We start from the raw sequence: 25,557 nt of genomic DNA, 5'->3' as shown, positions 1-25,557 counted from the left end.
CTTTTGCTATCTGATCATGCTAGTTGTCACCTGTTATGTTCTTTACACAGTGAAAATGTAAGATGAAGAGATATGCTCAGTAGACATACTTCATACCTGAATATGACTGGGGCGGAAGGTGGTGGGGTGTGGGGGTAGGGTTGGAGCGAGACAGAGAAAGTTACTTCTTCAACATCAAAGCATCTCTGACCTTCCTCTGGTTTCAGTGTTATGTCACAGTCGTAGTCTAATTAAATCAAGGTCAAAGTAGCCAATATTTTAAGAAGAAGACTGTGGTAAAGAGCCAAATAAGCAAAAAAACAAAACTTCTTTAATCTACAGGATTGGAAAAATGAAAAGAACCAGGTAAAGTAATCAATAGAAAAGCTTTGAGATAAACATAGAAGTAGGACACTTTATTAAATAGAGTTTTGATCAAAGTGGAAGCAAGAACAGCCATGAATAAAAGAAACCTGTGATAAATATAAGAAATATGGGTGAAACGAAATAAGGAAAATTGCATCAATATACTGAGGGGAAATGCATGAAAGTATCCTTTCTACAAGAGAGGGAAAGATATGAATTAATGGAAATGATAATAACATATCGCTTTCCAGACCAGCACTAATCACAATTGCAGAACTAGCCTGTGGTGGAACTCACAAATTTTTCTGGCAATATATGTGAGAAGACAAAAAGCAGCATATGGAGAAATACAAAAATATACTCCCTAGAGACACTGCCTCTTCAGATGTCAAGAAAAACCTGGATGAAGTGCAGGAAGAATGGCATGCTGCAAAGTTACAATTCAAGGCCACCCACAGAACCATACATTAAGGCTAGGCAACTTCTTACTGAAATACTCCCTTTCCTTCCTGGGTTCAATAGAAGACTATTAGGAACCAAGAGAGAGCCTGGATCGCTAATGAAGCTTAATAGGAACAGGAGGAGACAGGACTGACTTTCTGCCCGGTGAGGCCTGCCTGCGTTCACTCTTCCCTCGATTAGCCTTGCATCTGGCCCACTTCTTTTCCCCAAATGGCTTATGTCTCATGTTGCATCCTTGGAACTTACCTGAGTACCTGGCATGTTGTATCTATACAAAAAGCATTTGACAAATTAAAAAGTGGGTAACTGAATAGAAGAGTTGGCCAATTGCTGTCTGTATCCTGGCTTCATTGCTCATTCACTGTGTGACCTTGGTTAGAAATTTTTAACTCTATCTTGGTTTCCTCATTGGCAAGTTAGAGGTAATAGTAGATTTTACCTCAGAGGTTATTTTAAGGACTAATTAAATTTACAATAAGTAAAAACTTTAAGCCATTGCTTGGAAAAGCGTATCCCAATAAATATTATCTACTCCTTACATTATTTTTGCTAAGTGAGTGGGTAAAACTAATAACCATAATAAAATTCACTTAGAAAACTAAAAATTTTTGAAAGTGTAAATTTAATACACTAAGAAAAGCAGCATATTTTCTATTTAACAGTAAAATATCAACTGTTCATGCACTGCATGCAGTAAGCAAATCATAAAGACTATTATGATACATACCTAAGTAGTACTAGGATAATGTTAATGTGCTTTAAATAAAAAAAAATCATTAGATAGTATACCTCATAGTTCTTTACTTTTTTCCCCAGAATATATGGGAGATAATTTAATTCTTCTCTTTGTGTTTTAGATTCACTGCTATGATCATAAATTATTCATTCTTCATTAGACACAGCTTTAAACACACCTATTATATTCCCGGCACTGTTGTAGATTCAAGGGATGCAAGGGTGAATTAAACAAAACCTCTGCCTCATGAAGCTTATATTCCTATTAGGAAATACACACACACACACACACACACACACAGTGTTGTAGGGCAACAATTCCTATGCTGGAAATTGGATACAAAAGAAATATCATTTAAAAGGTGACTTATCTAGTAGTCAGAGATAGATTATGATATAATGGTATCTCATTGATGCAGTGGTACTCTCTGGGAAGAGAGCAGTTGAAGAAATAGAGCACAGAGGGTGTAAAGGCCCTAAGGTGAGAGCTTGTTTTGAGTATTCAAGGAACCGACTAGAGAGTGTATGTCCTAGAGCAGTGGATCAGGGGAAGAATGGTATGAAAAATATTTAAGAAGGTAGTTGACAGCTGTAACACAGATTTGGATTTTGCTTCCAGTGACTGGAGAAATATTAGAGACTTTATATTGAGGAGTGATAATGATTTATGGTTTAAAATGCTACTCTGGCAGCTGTGTATGTAGTGGATGACAAGAGACCCAGGATGGAAGAAGGAGATCAACTTAGGAAACTGCTGCATGAGGTGATGATGACTTCACCTAGGATTCTGGATATCTGAGGTTGAGCCAAAGGGATCTGCTGGTGGGTTAGGTATACTGTAGTGGATGCCAGTGTGACTTGGCACAACAGATAGACTGAAACTTGTTTCTTGAAATATTCTTTTTGTCAGTTGTTTTTGTTATTCTTTAGCTTATGTCCACCTCTTTGTGAAGTAAATGAATATGTATGGAGAACTGGATTATTTAACTGTAGATATGTATAGAACTAACAGTGCTGAGCTTAATTCCAATAATGGAAATTTTGACCTCTCTGAGCCTCAGTTTTCCTAATTATAAAGTCAGGAAAATTGCTAGCACTGAGAGCTTCTGGCTCTCCTCTGAGCTGGAAGCCAAACTACAGCTCTCTCAAAGACTTTCCCACTTGGTACAGTTAGGTAAGAAAGCCTTGACTAATTGGATAGGGTCACTTAATGATTTCTTTAGCTTACTTTCCATTGAAGTCAAGAATTATTCCAGCAAACTTGGGATTCTAAAAACCTGCTACCTATTACCATATTCTACTTTCCATATTTAAAAAGTATTAATTATCAGATAAATTTTAGTATGTCCATCTTTGGTGTTTCTTCTCCTACCAGCCATATTAAGGACCCTCTGGCTCACATTGTCTACACAATGAGAAAGGAAACAGCACGGAATGGTTAAAGCCTAATCACCTGATTTCAAGCCTCACTCTGCCACTTACTAGCAGTGTGGTCTTGGACAAGTTATTTAACTTCCCTGTGTTAAGTTCACTCCAAAGAGAGATAACATTCGTCCCTCTCAGGATCCTCATGAGGATCAGATGAATTCATGTTTAATAAGAATTTGGAGGGCCTCCCTGGTGGCTCAGGGGTTAAAGACAGCATTATCAAGCTATCACCAGCCACTGTAGCATGAGTTCGATCCCCGGCCAGACAGGGAGCTACCCACCTGGCACAGCAGACCTCCCCTGGCTCGCCTACTGCTCCCGTCAGCAGTGTATTTCAGTAGATCTGCCTGTTCTGCTCCCCACTCCCTTTGGTGAATCCTCTAACCCCCTGGCCTGTACCCCAGTTCTTGTATGCATAAATAAATAAATCTTTAAAAAAAAATAAGCATTTGGAGCATTGCCTGACAGGAGGACACACTAATGGGACACACTAATGGGAGTTCCCTATAATTATTACTCCTTCTCTCTACTCAAAATACCATACCCACCTCTACTTTCAAAGAATGTGAAAAATATTTATTAAAAATTTCTGTGACTTAAGCAATTTTTTTTAAGGATACAAGAACTGGAGGATAGGCCAGAGGTGCGAGGGAGTGAGAGGATTCACCAGAGAGAGAGTGGGGAGCAGAACAGGTGGATTTACTAAAATACACTGCTGAGGGGAGCAGCAGGAGAGAGAGGAGGGGTCTGCTGTGCCATCTGGGTTAGCTCCCTGGCTGGGTATCACACTCATGTCATAGGCGATAAATAGCTTGATAGCTCTGAGACTTTAACCACTGAGCCACCAGGGAGGCCCCCTCAAGGAATTCTTTTTAATGATAAAATCGTAACCATGCCATGGAACTATGGTTTAAGATGGACTGTGTGTGAAATATGGCTTTTGAAGCACCATGGATTTTAAAATCAGAAAGAACTCAATTAATCCTGTCCTCTTGACTTATTGACTCCATGTATTTGAAGAAGTTCTTTCTGAGTTTCTATTCTTATAACTGTCAAACAGAGATTAAAATATGTACTTTTCAAGGTTGTTGTAATGATTGAAATAGATAATATATGGAAAGTGCTGGGAAATGCATTACATTCTTTGCTCTTCAGCCTCAATTAAGAGGTGTGTAACGTAAAGCAGCAGATGTGAAATTTGATGTGATGTCACCAAAATTCAGCAATGAAATGTTTCTGTGGAACAGACTTGGTTGAGAGTGGCTTAGTGACACTGCTGGTGTGGGCAGTGGGGATAGCCAGTGTGTCTGAGCCATCCCAGCTCATGACCGCCGCAGCCTCTCACTCCCTGAAATGACTGTATTTTTTGTTTGGTGCATCCTCAGTCCCAATTTCAGAACGTTCAGTACCAGTTGCATGAGGAGGTGGAAAATTCCCCTCTTCGTTTCATGATGAGATTTTCAAATTTGTCTTTCTTTGCATTTGGTATTATTTTTTAATGTGGGCTTTGTAGCTTAAAAGCACATTTTAAAAATGGTAAGGCTGTACAACTTTGCATTATTTACTTTACCAGAGTATGTCACCCAGAGAGCTCAAAGCATCTGACAGGTGGGAGCATGGACCAGGAGTAGGTATACAGGGCTGACCTCAGCATACCACTGAGCAGCCAGTAGGCTCTTGCTCAAATCATTTAATTTCTGAGTTTTTCCAACTCTTTTTTTTTTCTTTTCATACTAGAGGTTCCTGCCTAAGTATGTATTACCTACAGGGAACAGGTTTAAGTAGACTACTAAACTATGTTACTCAACTATGCCAACTAAATGCCAACTAAAATACTCAAGTTCCAGTTTTAAAACTGGACTTTTTTTTTTGTCTCCACCAAACCATCCATGTCCTTACCCCATCTGCCTATGTCCTCTCTCTTCTATCCTACTCTCTATTTCCTCTGATAACCATTATCTTCTTTTTTTGCTGAGTTCAAATTTTTATTTCTTCTATTGTTGACATGTAATTGTACTTATATTCCACAGATGAGTGAAACCATTCATTATCTGTCTTTCACTTTTTGGCTGATTTCATTCAACATAATCACCTCAAGGTCTATGCATCTGTGCCAAATGCCACCAGTTCATCTTTCTTCACAGCTATTTAATATCCCATTGAATATATGCACCACAATTTCTCTGTCCATTCATCTGTTGAAGGATACTTGGGTTGGTTCCAAGATTTGGCAACTGTAAACAGTGCTACTGTTTACATAAGTGTAGATAAATCTTTGCATGTTAAATATTTTATGTTATTTGAATAGACACCCAATAGCAGTGTTGCTAGGTCAAATAGGATTTCCATTTTTATTTTCTTGAAACATCTCAGTGCTGTTTTCCACAGGTGTTGTACCAGCTTGCATTCCCACCAGCAGTGGATGAGAGTTCCTTTTACACTGCAAACTCACCAACATTTGTTAATTCCATCCCTTTTTATATGGGTCATTCCTGTAGGGGTGAAGTAGTATCTCAATGTGGTTTTAATTTGCGTTTCTCTTACAATAAGTGATGTTGAACAATTTTTCATGTGTTTTCTTAACTCTAGGTGGAAGGTGTTAAATAATATATTTCTTTCCATCCTTAATTCTTTGAGTCCCCGTAGTCACCTTGAGAGGTGAAGTTCAGAGGTAGTCACACCCCAGGGCTTAGGTGAACCAGGAGAGGGTGTAGCAGGCTGCTAGTCTCTGAGCTTCAGATCTTCAACAAAATCTTTTGGCACTGACTGCTTTGTAAATATCTTCTTGTCCAACCAGAAGGAACAGTCACTCTCAGAATACTGCATCCTCCACAGATTTGTCTCCAGTTAGAGAAGGACTATCACAGAGACTGGTGGAAGAGTTGAGAGTCCTAAGGAAAGAGATCATTTATAGTTCAACAGTTGGCGTGACAGATATCCATTCTATGAAAATTAATTCAGAAGTATAGCAGCAAATGTGCGATCTGGAGGTACCCCAACTTATAGAGAGAGCCAACTTGGGGGAAGGGTGACTCTTGCCAGCACCATTCTGGGGATGTGACTCAGTGCCCTGTGATGAAATCAGGTGTTCTACTGGCCATGTTTTCCTATTCTTTCAGCAATTACACAGTAAAACTTTTAAAACACAAGTTTTTATGAAACATCCTGTCCAAAAGGCAAGTAGGCATTAGCATTCTTAGTATGATATCCTTTCTCTGTGTATTTACAAAAAGACCATTCCATTTATGTCTCAGCTGTCATGCTCATTTTTTGCTCACTACCTTTATGGAAATGAGGAAGAGAATTAACTTTACCTGCTTGTGATCCAGGGCAGAATCTGTCATTTAATGTTTTTTGGTAAAATCACTGGAGAGAAAACCGCTGCCTGTGCACCTATGTGGTCCCTCCATTGTCATGTCGACCTCCTGGTTCTGGAGGAGGCAGAGCTTCTCCAGCTTAGTTGCCAGCCAGTTTTGTCAGATTCTTGTTCTTCATTGACAATTTTGTCAAACTGAGACCAAAGCTGCCACATTGTATGAAAAGCAAATAATTACTCAAGTCTGTGCCGCCTGTGAGGACGTCTAGCTTCCCGTGGCTACTTGTTCAACTTGGTATTACTTTTTTCCCTTGATAAATTCCTAGATTTTGTCTATGAAGTAGAGGCATTTTCCCCCGCATCCATTCCTTATCTGAACGTGCCATCCTCAGCCCTCTGGACACTGCGCTGGGCCCGATACGCAGGACACAGTTGCACAGGCTACACAGTCTTGTAACTCAGTCCTCCCAGAGATTTAGTGAAACTCTGCCTTTGTGTTGATCTGATGTGGGTCAACTTCCCCTATCTTAGGGCTGGGCTGAGCCTGGACTCGAGTTAAGTGATTGGTCACGCCCCTGTGAAGAGAGACTTTTCCCATGGATCTACCTGATTACCTCGACTCTGTCCCTCTTCTGGATGAGGTATTTCTCAGCAGGCTTCTTGTCCGTCCCTTTGGGGCCCCAAGGCCTTGTCCTTTATTGGAAGGAGTACGACCTGGGCTCAAGCTAGGGCCCTCAAACCAAGAGCTTGAAACCCATGGAAATCAGGAATTGATTCACCAGAAGCAAAGAGCCAAATGAGAGGAGGCATCTTTCCAATTCCTCCAGATGGTGACTTCTCAGAAGGTCTTCCTGGATCACATCTATGTGATCTTCATACTACATCCCAGTGGGGGTAGAAACAGGAACTGGGCCTCCCTGGTGGCACAAGGGGTTAAGTCTCAGCACTATGAAGCTATCTGCAGCCACTGCAGCATGAGTTCTATCCCTGGCCAGGGAGGTGACTCATATGGTGCAGCAGACCTCTCCTGTCTCGCTCGCTGCTCCCCTCAACAGTGTAGATCGCCCTATTCTGCGCCCCACTCCGTCTCTGGAGAATCCTCTCATGTCTCTGCACCTCTGGCCTACACTCCAGCTCTTGTATGCGCAAATAAATAAATCTTTTTTAAAAATGAAATAGGAACCATTGAGGGAGGCTGACACTCAGACTCAGGATATTCATGGGATCTGGCCTGTACTCCAAAACTAATTGTTACCACAAAGGAATTCCTGTCCACTAATTAAGGAGAATTTTGTTTTAAATCCCTGAGGAAGGGATGACATCCTATCTATACTATTCTTGACCAAATGCAAAAAATTGCCCTGTTATAATGCAGAGGCTCTTGCTGGTGATTACTTTCAGGGAGAAACTGCTTCATTACCAAGTTCTTCTGGTACTTCTGTAGTTCAGTTCCCTGGGAAGGTGTCCAAGTCAAAGCTACCTTTACACCAAATTCCTCTGTGTCCTGAATAGTGAGATTATCATTGGGTACACCCCCCTGCTCCCTGCACTTCCTTCCTGTTCAATTTCAATAAACAGTAAGCTGTTTTTCTTTTTGAGTAAGAGCCAGTCAATACAATGCAGCAGGAAGATTGCTTTCTATCTATATGCAAATAGTCTGAATTGTCTCCAATCCCTGGGAAAAGACCCTTTTAACCAAATGACTTATACTTCTGTTTCTTCATGTATAAAATTAGTTGTTTAGGGATAAATAACCTGAGTTCCCCTCTAGCTATACAATTCCACATCATGACACTGGGGAAGACAAGCTTTGCATGCACTCAGCAATTAGAGAATAAACAAAGTGGTACATGTTTAAATGCCAATAAATTCCCAACGCCATATCATGATACTCAAGTTTCTTCTCAACTTGATATCAATTTATTTCTGCTCCACTGCACCAGAAACCTTTACACCATTTAAAAAAAAAAAAAATGTCCATTCACTCAACAAACCCAAAGCAACCTGCACTTAACTGCTTGCAGGAACCAAGTTCATCTGGTGATCACTAACCTGAATGCTCCTTTCCCTTTCACTTCAGGTAACCACCCCTCAGTCTTCAAAGCTCTGATTGAAGTTCTTCTCCTCTGTGTGTGCCCCCTTTGGTTTCTACCTCTGCCTCAAGGTAAAAAGAGTGGCTTTCTTTCTGTATACCCACAACTCTTTGCTAACACCTATGGTACAACACTTTAAATATGGAAGCAAAACTTAACAGTGTCCATGGCTGTCCCCACCAAATGGACTGAGACATGCTCAGGTTTCTCTTACCTTTCTGCCCCATGAGATCTAACACTATGCCTGAAACAGACAAGTTCTCAAAGACACTTGTTGAGTATGTCTTGAATAGGTTCCAATGGAAAATGGTTCTTTTTTTAAAAATTTATGTAGGCTAAAGTTTAATACATACACAAGGTTGTATTTTTAAAGGCAAGGCTATAGGAAAAACAAATGAAGAAATGGGCATACCTTGGTTTCCAGCAAGTTAAGCTCATTTTTATTACTTGGAGTTGTTAGAAGACAAATATGCTGGAGGTTCAGGTGATGGGACTGGAAATCAAAGAAATACTATTTTACTTTCAATTGCCACTTTGATTTAACATATTTCCCTTTTAGCAATGTTTTGTCTAGCAATGATAAAATGTAAATCACACAGAGCTCAAGCTGGCCAGCATGAGACTTGACAGATCTCTAGCCTTTCTCTGTTCCAGATCGTTCACATACGTTCTGTTTGAAGATGAGCAGAACAGGCTCTGCCTTTCTTCCTTTTTCTTTCCCCCTTTCCTTAGTCCCCCCTTTAATGAAAATGTTATGGTAATAATCTTAGAGATTTCTGTGGTCCTTCTTCAAGTAACTGACCAGTGCTGTTATGTTCTCTGTGCTACTCAACACTCAGTAGGGGGAACCAAAAGATTGTTAAGCAGTGCTGGCCGAGAGATTATTCATTGGATTGGAAAAAAAAATTCTATGTAACATTTCTTGACATTTTTTTCTATGTGTGAAAGCACTGTAAGATACAGATATGAATAAAGCATGTTTCTGGCCTCAAAGTCCTTAGAGTTTCAAACAATAATTTTCAGGTTGCAAGTCATCAAATCAACTTAGTGGACTAGGAAGAGTATTTTTATTTTTAGAGCAGTACCTCCAAAGTGAGAGGAATAGCACATAAAATGTATTCTTGGGAGCAGGCCTCTGTGTGTGCAATAGATCACCATGTAAAATGTATTTCTTTCTGTAAAACATAGTCAAAAGTTAAAAACGCACTGATTCAGGGGAATCAATGAACATGAACATAAGTCAGTGCAACTCAAGTTTTAAGAAGTGAAGTTGAGCAGAAAGGTGGGGAGGTGAGAGGACTCAGTGGATAACTAATGAACTTTCAGGATCCAACTTGCGAAAATTGCATTAAGTTCATGCCACTTTGCATTTCCCTTGCCAAGAGCAGCCATCTTGGTACTGAGGTGTCATTTCTATGCATCCCATCATGCAGTATTACACTTAAATGAAAAATCCTTTGAATGTCCTGTTTCAGTTGTTAGTATCTGTAACAAGCAGGAAGCCACAGATGAAGACCTCATGTGTCTTCTGTCATATGATTAATATTTGTCTTTATAATAATTATAGCTATAATCTATGTTCACCATATTATGTTGGTATATGTAGAAAAATGACCTATAACCTAATTTCCCAAAGACAATCAGCTTTGGTATCTTCCCTGAAGTCATTTTCTCTTTTACACAGATCACTTTCTTGGATGTCTTTAAAAAATAACCAATCATAGCCTAAATATCCTTTGCAGCAGCTGAAAGAAAGCCTTACAGAGTTTTATTTTAAAATGAAATGTAACAAATATGATTTAACCACATATGTGCTGATCACAAGGAACACAAGTGGTGGTGTTGGTGGTGGTATGTGTGTATGTATGTGTGGGGTTGTACATGTGATATATATATTTATATATATATTTATATTATATATATATCATGCCCCTTGCCCGTCATAGCATTAAGGGGCAAGAAAAAGTTAAATCAACAGAAAAGCAAAACAATGTAATAAGTACCAGGCGCAAAGGAAAAACGATCCGACTTTCCTGGGGACATCATAGGGAGCTTAAGAGGAGGTGCACTAGGTAGACCTGGGTGATTATAATTGCCAGACAGGTGAGGATTCCTTCCTGAGGAAAATCCAACTCAAGAATCATTTCCAATCCCAGGGACAAAGTTTGAAACTAGGTAAGAAGGCAAACTAAAAAGAAGGGTAAACCGGTCTCCTTTCTCTTACATTTGGATCCATGTGCCCTGCCTATGTCCCTGGAAACCCACCCGTATTCCCTGTGAAAAGTCTATCTAAATGCCCATTAAATAAGACCATGCCTAGCCCATGAAGTCAGTGCAAAAGGACATGTATACATATACACAAAAATATATTCCATGCAGAGAGGATGTGTTCAGATGGTTATTTAGAGGAAGGCATCTTTTCAATTGATGAAGATACATTAGTAAAGAGGAAGGAACTCAGTGCCACATGTGCACAGGCACGAATGGCATTTCCTGAATGGAGCTGGCTCAGGCTCCAGCCGGTCACCTGGCTTGGCCTCATGTTTCAACCACAGGGAATGTTAGCTTCATATTGATGAAGTTTGGCTGACCCAGTCCTCATCCAGTAAATCTACTTGTGAGAAATAAAAACTCTTTAAAAAACATCAGGAAATGCAAGTTGTTTTAGTCCTGTCTCTCTAGGCTATTTCAAAAACAAAGTCCTTATCCTTAGACCAAAAAGGGTGCGGCTTTAGAGGAAAGTGTACTTTTCTCCATTCTGTTGCCTGGTGGAGCATCTGAGCCTGGCACAGTGTTTGTTGAATGAAGCCCTAGCAAATCTTTCTCTCTTTTTTTAAACAGGCAGATATAAATACATTTCAATTGATAAAAATATAAGAAACCTGTGATTATATTATTCCCACTCCAATGTTTTTCTTGGCTAAGGAGTTGCAACAGGAGCAGATTCTATCCTTACCATTCTGCTCTGCTAGAAAAGTGAGATTCAAATTCCTTCCCGTCAGTGCCCAACCACAATCCTCAGAGATCCTTTCCACCTGAGAGTAGACTCAGGTTTCTTGGCACACTATCGATATGTGCAGGGATCAGCAATAAAAGCAAAGTTTCTTAAAGTGTAAGATGGGAATCTTTTGAGCACATTGTCAAGCACAGGGCCAAGCATCATTTCCTGCTATCAGAAATGCATAGTAAGTAGGATTGTATGGAGAAGGAATTGAACGCTTTTGCCTTGTACTTCCTGAATCACCCAATGATCATGCTAACTAAACCATGAATGGAAGACCTGTCGTATGAAGTGTATGAAGCAGAGCTTCTGTATTTGTCATTTTACATTTCCCTCATTTCTGCACTTGCCCTTTGAGGAGTCTGTTTAGAGAAAATAACATGATACATCTGACACATCCTTGATGATAGTTCAAGAAAGACACAAAAATATTCAGGGATCGAGAATTACAAAATTAAGAATGAAGCTTTAGGAGTCATCCAACTCAACCTCACGTCTCCTGATCTTCCTGTACCTAACATCACCAATTAGTTTTGAGCTGGGAGGGACACCCTGGACAGAGGATCATCCTGTTTCCCTCTCTGTGCTGCCTTAGAAAACTGCACAGTCTGCCGTTTACAATCAATTAATTCCAGAAAGTTAATGACTACGTTGTTTTCTAAATTTTAGTTTCCACAGAACTTAAGGTGATACAGTAGTGACTTTGAGATTCTGCAAATTATCTTTGCACTTAAGTTATAAACTACACAATTACATAATGATTGCTAGACATTTTGCCTTCAGAATTTTATAGATTACCAATTTTGCTTTTTTATCTCAAATCCCCAACCTCATAAAAATAGTTAGAGTTGGGATCTCCTTTTGATCTTCTCTTTTCTGTATCCACTGAATGCTGTCTCTCTCAGTCCATACTTTCCTCTTTGGCTGACTTTCTATTCGGTGTGATGTATCAGGCCAAGCAACTTAAGTACTATGGGAAGAAAATTGGTTGTATAGATAGCAATACGAAAACGAAGAAATGTAAAGTGATAAATGTAAAAGTTCTGTGGAATTTAAAAAAGGAGCAAGAATACTGTAGAATTTAGGAGTTAAATATCATGAAGGAAATGACATTTGGACTGAACCCTACAGACTAGGACATAAGAAACAGGGGAGAGAATATTCTAAGTGGTGGATAAACGGGGAGATAGGAAATTTAGAGAATATTTGGTGAATGGGAGGTAATTTATTTTGACTAACAAATGGGGTCTATAAATGGAAGTAGAGGACATAAGGTTGGAAGAGTAGCTTAGAGTCAAAAGATAGTAAGCAAGAGCTTCAACTTGATTCTGGATTGTGAGAACCTATGGAAGTGTTTGGGCAGAAAGGAGTGATTTCATCAAAGACATATGCTTGTGGTTGAAGATTCAAAGCTACACCACAAACACCATCTGCTTGCAAGCAGTTTTGGATAACACTACAATATCTAGGTATCCTGTTGGCTGAAATTGGCAAACAGGACTCATTGTAAACACATTCCTTCTTTCATTGCTCCTCTTAACATCTGTAAACTCTTTAAAACTGCCAGCTCATTTTCTATATAGTTGATCACATTTGTACAAGCCTATGAACTTTTAGCCCACTATACACAAACAAATGAAGAGAACCACAAGAAAGGAGATTTTCTCTTCTGGTCACATAGCCAATTAATAACAACATGAACACCCACAATCTTCTCTCTCCAGACCCAGGGAATTTCCTGTTGTATGGCAGGATCCCTGGTACATAGTTCTTATTGTCCTGTTAACCATGAGCCCTGCAAAATGTGATGGGTCTTTTTTGTAAAACATAAAAGGTTGAAGAAAGTTGAAAATATTTTCTAGGAACTGACTTCTGAAAAAGTCAGATAGATGTTCTTTTTTATATAATCAGAGAAGAATCAAGATAATTGAAATTAGATTAAGGAAGACATCAAGAAAAGTGTCATGTCACCTAGAAAATTAAAGCTTAGATGGGGAAATAATTTCTAAGAGGGCAAAAGAAAGGGAACATTCTACTCCTCTTTGAAAATATAGAATTCGAGATAAATATTCCCCTTTGATTCACTTAGGGCATGTTCAAAATATTAACCCCGTAATGTAGGCATAGTTGGGATTATTACATCCCCTTTAGTAAATAAGAATAGCACGGCTGATTAACTTGCCCCAAATCAAAGTTGTAAATAATGGTGCTGGAACAGGAAAGCAAGTATGATTTTTATAGCATCTAATACAAAGTCACTTTCACTGCCCTTTGTTCTGCCTCAGAACAAAAAGTGTTTTGAAATAATTAAATAAGGTGTTAAAGATTATATATTCAGTTTGGTACATATAATTATTCCAGTTATTCTACATATTGATCAACTGCTGTATTGGCAACACCACACTGATAAAGAAACGGGGGTCGCAGAGCTGGCCACACAATGCAGGAGGCTGCTGAAGAGCAAGATCCTGGTCTTTTCATTGATAGAATAATCATGCAGCACCAGTTGTAAGGGGAAGGAGAAAAAAAGGAAAAGGGGAAGAATGTAATTAAAATGTGCGGACATCTATAATATCAGGGATTGTGAGTCTGCTCTCCAGGCACTTCTCATCTGCTTGATGACTTGGTATTGTAATTGAGATCAAGCCCTAGTTCCCCAGCCATGATTTAAATTTATCAACAAGGCGTTCCACTGATCAGCTTCTGGGGTCCCTTGTTATACATTGGTCCACAGCCCCCGAGGCATTTCCGGTCATACCTCATGATGCATAGCCTTCCCAGAGTGATCTGGCTTTGTGCTCTTGATTGATTTGAAAGGCACCTTGCAGGGTTTGGCTTCTATACCTAATTGACCGGACCATTCTGATCTTGCTTGGGAATTAGAACCATAGGTAACAAAATTGCCGAACAGGCCGCTTAGGATTAGGAGACTCACAATCAACCATACCTTTTAGATTATACCTTGTTTTGCCTTTGGGAAGCACTACCCAAGTTTTAATAGGATGCTTTGGAGTAACATGCCCATTTATATCCCTAATTGTTTAAGTGCATTAAAACATTCAGAGTCAGTGAAAACCTAGATTCACTTTTTCACAGCCATCCCTTAAACAGAAAGGCAAGGGCAAAGTGGCTTAGAAGGAGACCAGCTAGCACCATCATGGCTTTGAGAAGTTTGATATTAAGTTCAGTGACTGGTTTGCACAGCATACTCAGACCTGGAGTAGGAGCAGTAAAGAGAGGACAGGAAATGGATGTGGGCTCTTCCTCCAGCACACATGGAAGAATGCTGTTCCCTGGTACAGAGTGCAATCCAGCCTAGGCTTCAGCTTTTAAGTCGTTAATAAGTGGTCAAATTTTATTTAGCTTTTAATTTTTATGACACTAATTCATGAATATGTTTTTCCTCTAAAAACCTCAAACAGGCAATATAGAACTAACATCTATCTTGATTAACTGTCCATCTCACTCCTCCCCAGATAAAACCACTGTAGGATAAGGTGCCCTCCCGCCATTAGGATAGATGACGGAACCCTGTGGTCCTGAATGCATGCCTGATGGCGGGCACCTGGAGTAGGGTGTGGGCATATGTAAATAGGATTCACCTGGGCTAAGACTGGGCTTTTAAGGGCAGCGTCACGGGGATGCCAGCAGAAGCAGAGAAGCAGAAGCAGAACCGAGAGAGCAGAACAGCAGAGACCACCAGAGAACACCGGAGAGCCCAGAAAGAGTGAAGACTTGTTGGGGGCTGGGAGGCATGCCTGCCATGTACCCGGTAAATCCCAATAAAAGCATGCAAATCCCACCGAGGGCTCCAGGACTCTCCTCCTTTACCTGGTCTGCTGGATCAGAAAACCTGCACTGTGTCCCTTCCTGCCCTTACAAACACTCTCTTCCTTTTGGGGTATACCCATCAGGATAATATGTCTACCTTTATGTTATTTGTGCTTTTAGAAACATGCAGGGTTGTTTTGGTTGTGTTCCTTTATTTTTTTAATACCATTAAAGATATTAAGAAATCAGTTACCTGAGGACAGTGTAAATTAAAGATGTCACCCCATGCACTTGATTGACCTCTGTGCCCACATCTCATTCAACAGTCCATCACTGACCTAGATCCCCCGACACTTCACACAACAGTGGGTTCCTGTTCTTAATCATGCCCAAGGAAGCAGTCTGGTTTTGGAATTCCACTAACTCCTCATAAACAGATTAATGGAGGTAAATGACAGGTAATATACAAAGACATTGCAGTTCTAGAAACAAGATGGCAGCGTCAAACGCCGCCTTCTGATCTGAGGCAGATGTGGACTCCATTAATCTCTGGCGGGATGTGAGGTACAGACTGTTATCTGGGATGCAGACTGTTATCTGGGATAAAGAGAAAAAGCATAAATGATCTGATTTTAAAAGCCAAAGCAAACAAAATGTTTAGGACAAAATAAACCTCATTTTTGCATTAGTGTATTCCTCCAACAGCTCAAATGTTGTCCATCAGAATAAGAAGAGTTGCTATGGTGTTTCCCTTAAGAATTTCCAAGATGATTGCCATTTGTAGTGTGTTATTCAGAAACTGAGCACCGTCACTATTTGTTCCACTTTTTTAGATGTGTGATTAATATTCATTGCTTTCACCCTGGCATATGAAGTGATTGTCCCTTGATTAATGGTGCACATGTAGGCAGCAGCAAACACTGAGAAAGCATCATAATTATAGGCTACTTACAAAGACCCAGCTACGAGAGCAGATTGCTCAGAGGCATTCCGCCTACATTGTACTTCAAGGCACACTGCCTGTCTGCTTTAAAACTGACCTGAAGAGGCTTCTTTAGTAATAAGCACAGATTAAATGAGAATATGGAGTCCACCCTTCGTCCATTCTTAAAGGTGAAAACTGACTTCAGATGTGATAAAGCTCTGTACACTTAACTGCGAATTTTCTCATGTTATCATCCTCCCCTTGAATAACACCAGTGTATTTTGTGTTAGATACTGGCACTTAGGGAACAATTTGCTAGAACTTTCAATATGAGCCTTGAGCTAGAATGCTCTAGAGATGAATTTAGAAGAAATGTGGGATTTGGTGAAGTGTGTCTGAATCTGATGTTGCTTTGGTAAAACAGAATTATGTTCATTTCTGATGACCTGTTAAGATGCATTGTTGAATTTCTTTCTACAGTGAAAAATTTTTTGTGGGTAGATATACAAACTTCCAGCTTTCTCTAAAGGAGGGAGATAAAGAGTAGAACTCTTACTTGCTAGCTGGCTACTTTTCATCAGGCCCTCATGGTTCAAATATTTTTCATCACAATTTTATTATCATCTGGTTAAAAACCCAAAAGGCCATGGAACATGGGACCCTAAATCCTTTGACAATTAAGGTAGAAAGTGAATTCCAGGAGTCAGAAGGCCATTGTAAGGGCAGGACTGGGCACGGGGCAGGTTTTCTGATGCAGCAGACTGGGTAAAGAAGGAGTCCTAGAGAGTCCTCAGCAGCTTTTGCAGGCTTTCATTTGCCGGGTACATGGCAGGTAGGGGGGCCAGGGGGCCGGGAGGCTGGCAGGCCTCCCACCCCCCAGCAAGTCTTCTCTCTTTCTGGGCTCTCCGGCCTTCTCTCTGCTTCCCTATGCTTCTTCATTCTGCTTCTGCTTCTCTGCTTCTGCTTCTCTGCTTCTGCTGGCGTCCCCGTGACACTGCCCTTAAAAGCCCAGTCTTAGCCCAGGTGAATCCCATCTACATATGCCCACACCCTACTCCAGGTGCCCACCATCAGGCATGCATTCAGGATCACAGGGTTCCGTCATCTATCCTGATGGTGGGAAGGCAGAAAAGCCTGATACTTTTTACCTTACCCTACAGCCATTGTAGAGGCAGGAATGACACAATGCAGGTTTTCTGATCCAGCAGACCAGGTAAAGGAGTCCTGGAGCCCTCAGTGGCTTTTGCAGGTTTTTTATTTAGATTTACCAGGCACATGGCAGGCAAGGGTGCTGGGGGACCAGAAGGCTGGCAGTCTTCCCAGCCCCCAGCAAGTCTTCACTCTATCTGGGCTCTCCGGCCTTCTCTCGTGTTCTCTCTGCTTCTCTGCTCTCCTGCTTCCGTTCATTCTTGGCTTCTGCTGGCATCCTCATGACGCCACCCTTATAAACTCAGTCTCTCAGCCCAGGTGTACCGACTTCAGGTGCCGGCCATCAGGCATGCATTCAGGACCACAGGGTTCCCTCATCTATCCTAATGGCGGGACGGCAGAAAAGCCTATTTTTTCCTTACCCTACAGCCATACTCCAGTCCTGCCTTAGAAGCAAACTAACCACATTTACCTCAGTTTTCACTTGCCATCACGAGTAGTGTGTGACTCTTGAATAATAGCTTTCAGGCATTAGCATAACTGGCTTGCTATTTTTCTCTTATGTATAGATGACCCCAGAGGACAGCCTCCAAAGCCTCAGAAGTTGTCTATATCTCTAGTGGCTGAAAACTGGAAGTAAACAGTAGAATAAGGAAGTAACTTGAAGAGAAATTGTTTGAAAATTGAACTATAAAATATTTAAGTTTTACATCCAGAAGGAACCTTGGAGTTCATTTATCCTAGGGGATTCTCAGGTGCTGCTTAGAGGGGAGACACCTGTATCAAAATCTTGGGCCTATGTAATTTGAAAAGCTCCTCAAGGGGATGCTTAAATGGGCTACTCCTGGTTTTATAATGAAATTCCGAGATCTTGAAAGATATTTAAGATCACACAATTTATGATGAAGCTAGAATTTGAATCCATGTCTGTAAGGTCAGGAATGGCCATGGAGCAGGTGTTCGATGATCCCATGCAGACAGGGTAAAGGAGGAGAGAGTCCTCGAGACCTCAGCGGGTTTTCAGGCTTTTATTGGGATTTACCAGGGATACAGCAGGCAGGGGTGCTGGGTTTCTGGGCTAGCCTCCCAGCCCCCAGCAAGTCTTCACTCTGGGCTCTGCGGCCTTCTCTCACATTCTCTCTGCTCTTCTCATGGCTCTGCTTCTCTCTCACCTTCTCATTCGGCTTCTACTCTGGGCTTCTACTGGCATCCCCGTGACGCCACCCTTAAAAACCAGTCTTAGCCCAGGTGAATCCCATCTACATACGCCCACACCCTACTCCAGGTGCCCGCCATCAGGCATGCATTCAGGACTGCAAGGATCCATCATCTATCCTGATGGCAGGAGGGCAGAAAAGCCTGATTTTTTACCTTACCCTACAATGTCCTATGATTATTATCTCTAAGTCCTGTCATTATTGTGTGAAATATATAGAATTATAATATTTTACCTTTCAATCCTATATTCTTTTTCTCCCTTTTTGATAAATGGGGAAGGCTGAAAGAGGAAAGGGAAGAAGAGGTGGGGAGGAGAGGATAGAAAGAAACAGGTGATGAGTACATTGAATGTAGAACTATTCAGCCATCTTTTTTTGCAACAGATTTTGAGCACTTTGAGATATCAGGAATCCACATAATTTAAAGTTAGATAAACACTTAGGTCACCCAAACACACACACATAGGTGCACACACATGCATGTACAGTGAGAGATACTTTAAACATAAAGGATAGCATATTTGAAAAACTACCATATCTCACAAATTCTTAGGTTTCCATATTCATGTCTCCCAGGACCCGGATCTTCATCTTCCTTTACCTAGACTACATCACCAGGTTACTAAATAGTCTTCCTGCCTCAAGATCCACCATTGTTTTGATCATCTTTCAAATGGCCTGAAGTTTGTGATGACCATTTCATACCTCTCCTTCACAAACTTCAGTGGATCTGAACCAACCACTTATTGAATAAGGACAAAGCACCTTATGTGCTTTCTTGTCCCAAGTTGCTCTTGTCGATTTTTAGCCTTTTTACCCATTACTTTCCAGTGTCAGGATATGGGGAAATCACTCACTCTAGGACTAATGGAGTAATCAAAACAGCATCATTCCAGTTAACAAAGGCAAAACCAATTTAATAACACACACACACACACACACAGGGGAGCTTTAATGATTTTTGGGCTCCACTTTCAGTCAGAAAGAAAGAAGTTTAAATCCTAAACTAAGGGATAAGGGGGTGCAGGGCACTGCAGAGAGAAGAGGGGAGCTTCCGATGACAAGGAGGGGATAACTAGAAGGAAAGATGTGTTTCTAAGACAGGATATGTTCCCTGATAAACCCATACCTACATGATACCTCCCAAATTGCATTCTTCTGAGTCAGTAGAGGGAGCAGTTATAATTTCTTCAATTAGGGATCAGGAACAGAAAGGGCAAGAGCTTCTCCTTAGCCTCCAGCATCTTCATTGTTTTGAGTTCACAGTAATCTGCATGCCAGAGCAGAGCTTCCTGAGGACCCCAACTCTGAGAGCCTTGGGGTGATATGATTTGAGCACCTTCACCAGGTAATATTATCTGTGGCCCCCAAAACAAAGACAATGCTTTGGGAACTTGCTGGCTTTGCTCATGTTAATCTTCCTGCCTGTAAACTCATTGGCATACTCCTTACCATCATTTACCAAACTTCTGCCCAAACTTCAAAATCTAGAACAAATTCAGAATGTGATATTTACCTCCTTTAATCATTTTGTAGCCATGCTTTTGTAGGCCCCAGGCCCCATGCTGACCCATGTTGTAGTTACTTATAGATATTTCTTATCTACTCTAGTAGATTATAAAATCTGTTGGATTCTGATTTCTCCTGACATTCCTTTGAGGCCTTATTACTTGCCTTGATAAAGCAGATTAGCTGGGGGCATGAATAATTCAACAGTGGTCTTTTAAAGGCAGAGGAGAAAATACAACGGAAGATTTGTTATCAATAAAAGAGAAAGTATAAACCACATTAAAATTTAGATTCACCAAGTGCCATTAGTATTTCCATTTTTTTTTAAAGATTTATTTATTTTTTATAAAAGAACTGGGTACAGGCCAGATGCGCGGGAGGGTGAGAGGATTCACCAGAGACAGAGCGGGGAACAGAACAGGCAGACTGACGAAATACACTGCTGAGGGGAGCAGCGGGCGAGACAGGAGAGGTCTGCTTCACCATGTGGGATTCTCGCCAGCCGGCCGGGATTGAACCCGCCCTGCAGAGGCTGCGGACAGCTTCACAGTGCAACCCTCAACCACCTGCGCCACCAGGGAGGCCCACATTTCCATATTTTTACAAGATGAAAAACTATGCCTTAGAAGTACCATGTTCCTCTCTCCTTTTCCAAAAAGGGAAGCAACAGGTCGATTTTTAAAAACCAGGACCTAAAGATGCTAGCTTCAATTTCCCTTTAAACAGATGAGTAGCTTAAAACTAGGAGAGAGGGGCCACCCTAATGGTGCAGGCGGTTAAGCACAGGGCTGTGAAGCTGTCCGCAGCCTCTGCAGTACCGGTTCAATCCCTGCCAGCCGCAGAGATACCCACATGGTGCAGCAGACCTCTCCTGTCTTGCCCACTGCTCCCCTCAGCAGTTTATTTCAGTCAGTCTGCCTGTTCTGTTCCCCGCTGTCTCTGGTGAATTTCTCTCCCTCTTGCACACCTGACCTGTACTCCAGTTCTTGTATAAATAAACAAATCTTAAAAAAAAAAAAAAAAAACTAGGAGAGATTGTCAATTTTTTCTGCAAATATATAAAAGTTTATTTAGATATACGCTTTTTTTTTTTTTACTGAGTCATTGTAGGGATTAATGTGAGATTCTAGGATATAAAAAATCAAGGTTTAGAGATTTGATGTATCAGTGAGCTCAATGTGAGTCAATCTGATGCACCTATTCTTTTTCATGGCAGATATGATCTCAGATTATAAGAAAAGAAATGCATTATCTAGAATAAAGGAGGTGATAGTAAATCCACTCTCCACATGGATCAAGCCAGGACCTATTCACTTTGAGATTACATTTAAGATGAAACCAATTGCTTAGACCCTAAAAAGTAGCACTAGGGCCAATAGATAACATTTTATCTCAAATTCAGGGAGAATTCCCTGAGCATTAGAGCCACATAATGGTGAAATAAGTGGCCCTGACTGATATTTACTATTAAGGATAGAGCAAACTGTGATTACTCCAGTCAATCCTTCCCATAAGTAGATTCTACTATCACTAAACCCATATTACCAGTAAGAATATTGACATACAAAGAGAGTAGCTTGTCCTGGTTACTTGGGTAAATGAGTGGCAGAGCAGACAGCCATCCCCATGCATTTGACTTTAAAGCCAAAGTTTTGAACTAAGATACTGTTACCCACTTTGGAAATTTGTGGGTGGAGGAGGGAAGGAAATGGCTAAGGAAAGTTGTAGATGGAGCGCAATGCAAACAAAGAGAAAATGCTTATAGAAGATCTCATAAAATTATTTTACAGCTCCCAGATTCAGGTGGGACTTAATTTGACTTGAAAGGATATGCTATTTTAAAATAGAGGTCACATATGAATGGAAGTAAGTGATTATAATCAGTTCACAGTGAGTTTTTCCTTAGCTCCACTTAGTAACGGGAGAAAGCTACACATAATGCCTCTGAACCAGCCAATTAAGGAGGAGATACTGGAAAGCTTTTGGCAATGCTTCCACAGTGGAGTGTTGAATGAGGAAATAAAGTGATCTCAAGAAAATGTAGCAAAGTGACAGTGTCTGAAACCACAAGATTGTTTTCTTTTCTTAGTTTTCTGCTCATATTTTTATTCTGCTGATTCTTCTGGGTGTGGCTTGTTTGTTTTTACTTTTTAAATAATTATTTGCCAATACTTTTTAAATCCGGATATTTATATGCTTTTCTTGAAAATTTAAATCTGGCACTGCTGGATTTGAGTCCACAGGTCAGCAGTATTGTGTTTCTAGAAGGTTCCTCCTCCCCTGTTGTCTTACCTTGACCACTTTACTACTTGTGTGATCTGCCCAACTCTTAAGTTATACCATTTATACCACTTTTAAAAATACTTAAGTTTGTGGAGTTCACTAAATGAGTAAGGCATAATTTATTTCTGAAACAGTTTTGCATAAAGACACACTATTTTTTCTGAAAGTTACCACAGGAAGTGATTAACAATGGGTACTTTTAGAAAGAGCAACTAGGGATAGAGAAGACTTGGTTTTATTGTTCTCCCCCAGTCCTCCCAAGTAAATGTAATTTCTCCTATTTTTGAACTCTGAAAGAACAACTACTTGTCACTTTATCTTGTGGGTTTTACCCATAGTAGGTGATAAAATCCTTAAAAGCAAATTTAAAAAAGACATTTAAGGAAGAGACACTTTCAGCCAATCTAAAGAACAACATTCAAAGCTTAGGTGTTGCATACCAAATTATAGTTTCTGCCATCATCTGTAGACATACAGCCTAAAGATGCTTCAAGTATAGACATTTATACATCACAGTATGGGTAATTTAAATCTAGGAGAGATAATTTGTCAAATTTTTTTCTGCAATCAATTCCTTGCTTATTTTTTTTAACCTTACTTAACTTTTGCTTTCCCAAAAAAAGGATCACTCTTAAGTGATCCCTTTATGGAAATGGACCTTAAATTTGTGCTGATTTTACAGAGTAAGGATTTGGTAGAAAGTTATCTGTCAATAGAAGGATAGGTGGGAAAATTCTTTAGATGTACACTAATAAAACTTTAGCTGTTAAAGAAAAGGTATCTCGATACATTTATTTCAGGTTCAGGGATTTTTAAAGTAAATCTTAAAACTTTTTCTAAAAAGCTGTGATTTAATAGACATTTTCCAGGCCAGGGCTCTCGTTGATATAATAAATCTGTGCTTTGTATCTTTTGTAAATTTCCTTTCTGACATAGGTACTAGTGTTATTGTCATTTTTAAGTTAATATGCAAAAAATGCTTTCTCTTGAAAGGCCTAGAAAAAATATATTTTGGGACCACTATGGTTACTGGCTATATGAGTCTTAAATATTTATCTAGACATAAAGGAAAAACTATTACTCTTAGTTGACATATAGTAATTTTTTAATCTAAACTCAAAAAATCCAGCAGATGTCATCTTAATTCAGTTAAACTAATTGCCTCCATATCACAGAAGGGGGCCTCAGTCTAATGTATTAATGGATAAGATGATGAAAAATACTCCAGTAGTACCAGCTTTACCAAGATCTGAGAAAAAATCTGAGAGATAGTTCTCCCCAAGCAGCAAATGATTGAAAGAGTGAGTGCTAGGACAATTCATGACAAATGCTAATTCAGAGGAACAGTGACATAGGTCAGCACTTCCCAAAGTGCGTTGTGTAGAAGCCCACAATAAGCCATGCGTTAACGAAGTCATTTTCTTTTATTACAGGATTCTCTGAGTTTTTATTATATTGTTATGTTCATATGAGTGTTGAAATTCCAGAGAAGATAAATGGCTTATAGTAATTCTTAAAAGAAATCCCATTTGTATAGAACATCTCTGTGGATAAGTACTCTGTATAAAATGCCTTTGTATTGATTAAGTTCAACTGCAGGAGACAGAATAGTAGGTATCAGATATAGTGATTCTTTGCTTTTACTGGTAAAGGAAGTTTAGAAGTAGGCCAGGACTGTCGTGTCTCCATGGTGATAAGGTACTAAGTCTCCTTCTGGTGTTCTGCTCTGTCCACACCGTAGAACTTGATCCAAGTTACTCTGAACCAAGATGGCTGCTGTAGTTCTACCCCTGACATCTGTATTTCAAAATAAGATAAAAGTGGAGGTTGTAAGCCACTTCTCTTTTAGGGAGACCTTTTGGAAGTACCGTCATCATTTGCTTTTACTTATCATTAGCCAAGACTTAGTCTTGGCTGCCAGGGAGACAGGAAATGCAGTCTTTTACTTAGATAATCAAATGCACAGCTAAAAGTAGAGTATCTGTTTATTTCAGAAAGAAACGAATAATGGGATTTTTTTTAGGGTTTTAGATTCTATGCCATGCCTCAGATCACTAAAAAAGATCAGTAATATATAACATAGTATTTATACTTGATGTAGATACATTAAGTATAAATACATACATTTAAGTATAAATACATAGTATTTATACTTGATGTAGATACAGTTTAGTATTATTTACAATGGCCTTAATTTTTTCACTAGTATGAATTTTTGATACCCCTAACCAAAATTTTTTAAAAGGGGGAAAAAAGATGTAGGATTAAACTATATGAGAAAAATAAGTAATTGAAAAATGACTGCATGAATTTATGATAATGAGAAGCTGATCTCATTATCTGAAATACATAGACAATAACCACTACTCAATATCGTCTTCACCCTCATTAAAAATACCATTTTGTTAAAACTTTTTTGCATAAATTTGCTTAATTATAATGGATCTATCCATCCAACCATGGCAAGGGAGAAATTGTCCAAATTCAAAAATGTTTCATATCATCCAATAATAAATTAACTCTAATTCAGCTAAGGAATAAATCACTACCCACATGGTTTAAAGCAGAGAGCAGAGAAGGAGGAATTGAGGTCAAGCTTTTCTCCTATTTCTAATTACTGTGGAAAAAAATGTTGTTCTCAAAATTATTCTTGTTGGTTCAGTCATTTATTCTGGTAGGTTCAAACCCATAGCAAACTAAGATATGCTTTTCTTATCCATTGTTTCCAAACATGCTGGGGCTGCATTTGATTTTATATGATGTCAATGATTCTCTAATTATAGGAAATTGTTATAATTTACAAACTCCTAGTATTGTGTTAAGTAGTCTATATACTGTATTTTATGTCAATGTATCCTCATATTTTCTTTTTTTAAGATTTATTTATTTATGCATACAAGAACTGGGGTACAAGCCAGAAGTGTGGGGGGGTGAGAGGATTCACCAGAGACAAAGTGGGAAATAGAACAGGCAAATCTACTGAAGTACACTGCTGCGGTGAGCAACAGGTGAGACAGGAGAGGTCTGCTGTGCCATGTGGGTTAGCTCCCTGGCTGGGGATCGAACTCGTGCTGCAGTGGCTGCGGGATAACTTCATAGTGCTATGACTTAACCCCTTGCGTCACCAGGGAAGCCCCTATTCTCATATTTTCTGTCCACTTTTCAAATGGAAACTGAGGCACAGTTTCTAAAGTTCACATTTAGGAGGCAACAGGTACAGAGCTTTTATCTTAGTCCCTGAACCCCTATGCTGTATTTCTTCAACTTGGAAAGAGACTATCCATCCATTCTTTAGTATTTGACCTATTAATATTTGAATTTGC

At 39.8% G+C, this 25,557-nt stretch overlaps 1 protein-coding gene across 8 annotated transcripts in view; it reads left to right on the top strand.

Moving 5' to 3' along the window:
• The window catches only part of CHRM3 (cholinergic receptor muscarinic 3), a 520,419-nt gene that overhangs the window by 424,254 nt on the left and 70,608 nt on the right, over positions 1 to 25,557 (top strand). For 6 of the 8 annotated variants that reach the window (XM_054694892.1, XM_054694889.1, XM_054694891.1 and 3 more), the window contains one exon: positions 8,367 to 8,450. The exons of the other annotated variants lie outside the window; for them this stretch is intronic. The gene's annotated coding sequence lies outside the window, so the exon portion shown is untranslated. The remainder of the gene's footprint in view (positions 1 to 8,366; positions 8,451 to 25,557) is intronic. 8 annotated transcript variants of the gene reach the window in all.

This window comes from Talpa occidentalis, unplaced genomic scaffold (assembly GCF_014898055.3).
Source record: "Talpa occidentalis isolate TD23 unplaced genomic scaffold, MPIMG_talOcc4v2.1 talOcc4.14, whole genome shotgun sequence".
Lineage (NCBI taxonomy): Eukaryota > Metazoa > Chordata > Mammalia > Eulipotyphla > Talpidae > Talpa > Talpa occidentalis.
Note: the sequence above shows the minus strand (reverse complement) of the source record. Positions and strands in the feature narration are given on the sequence as shown.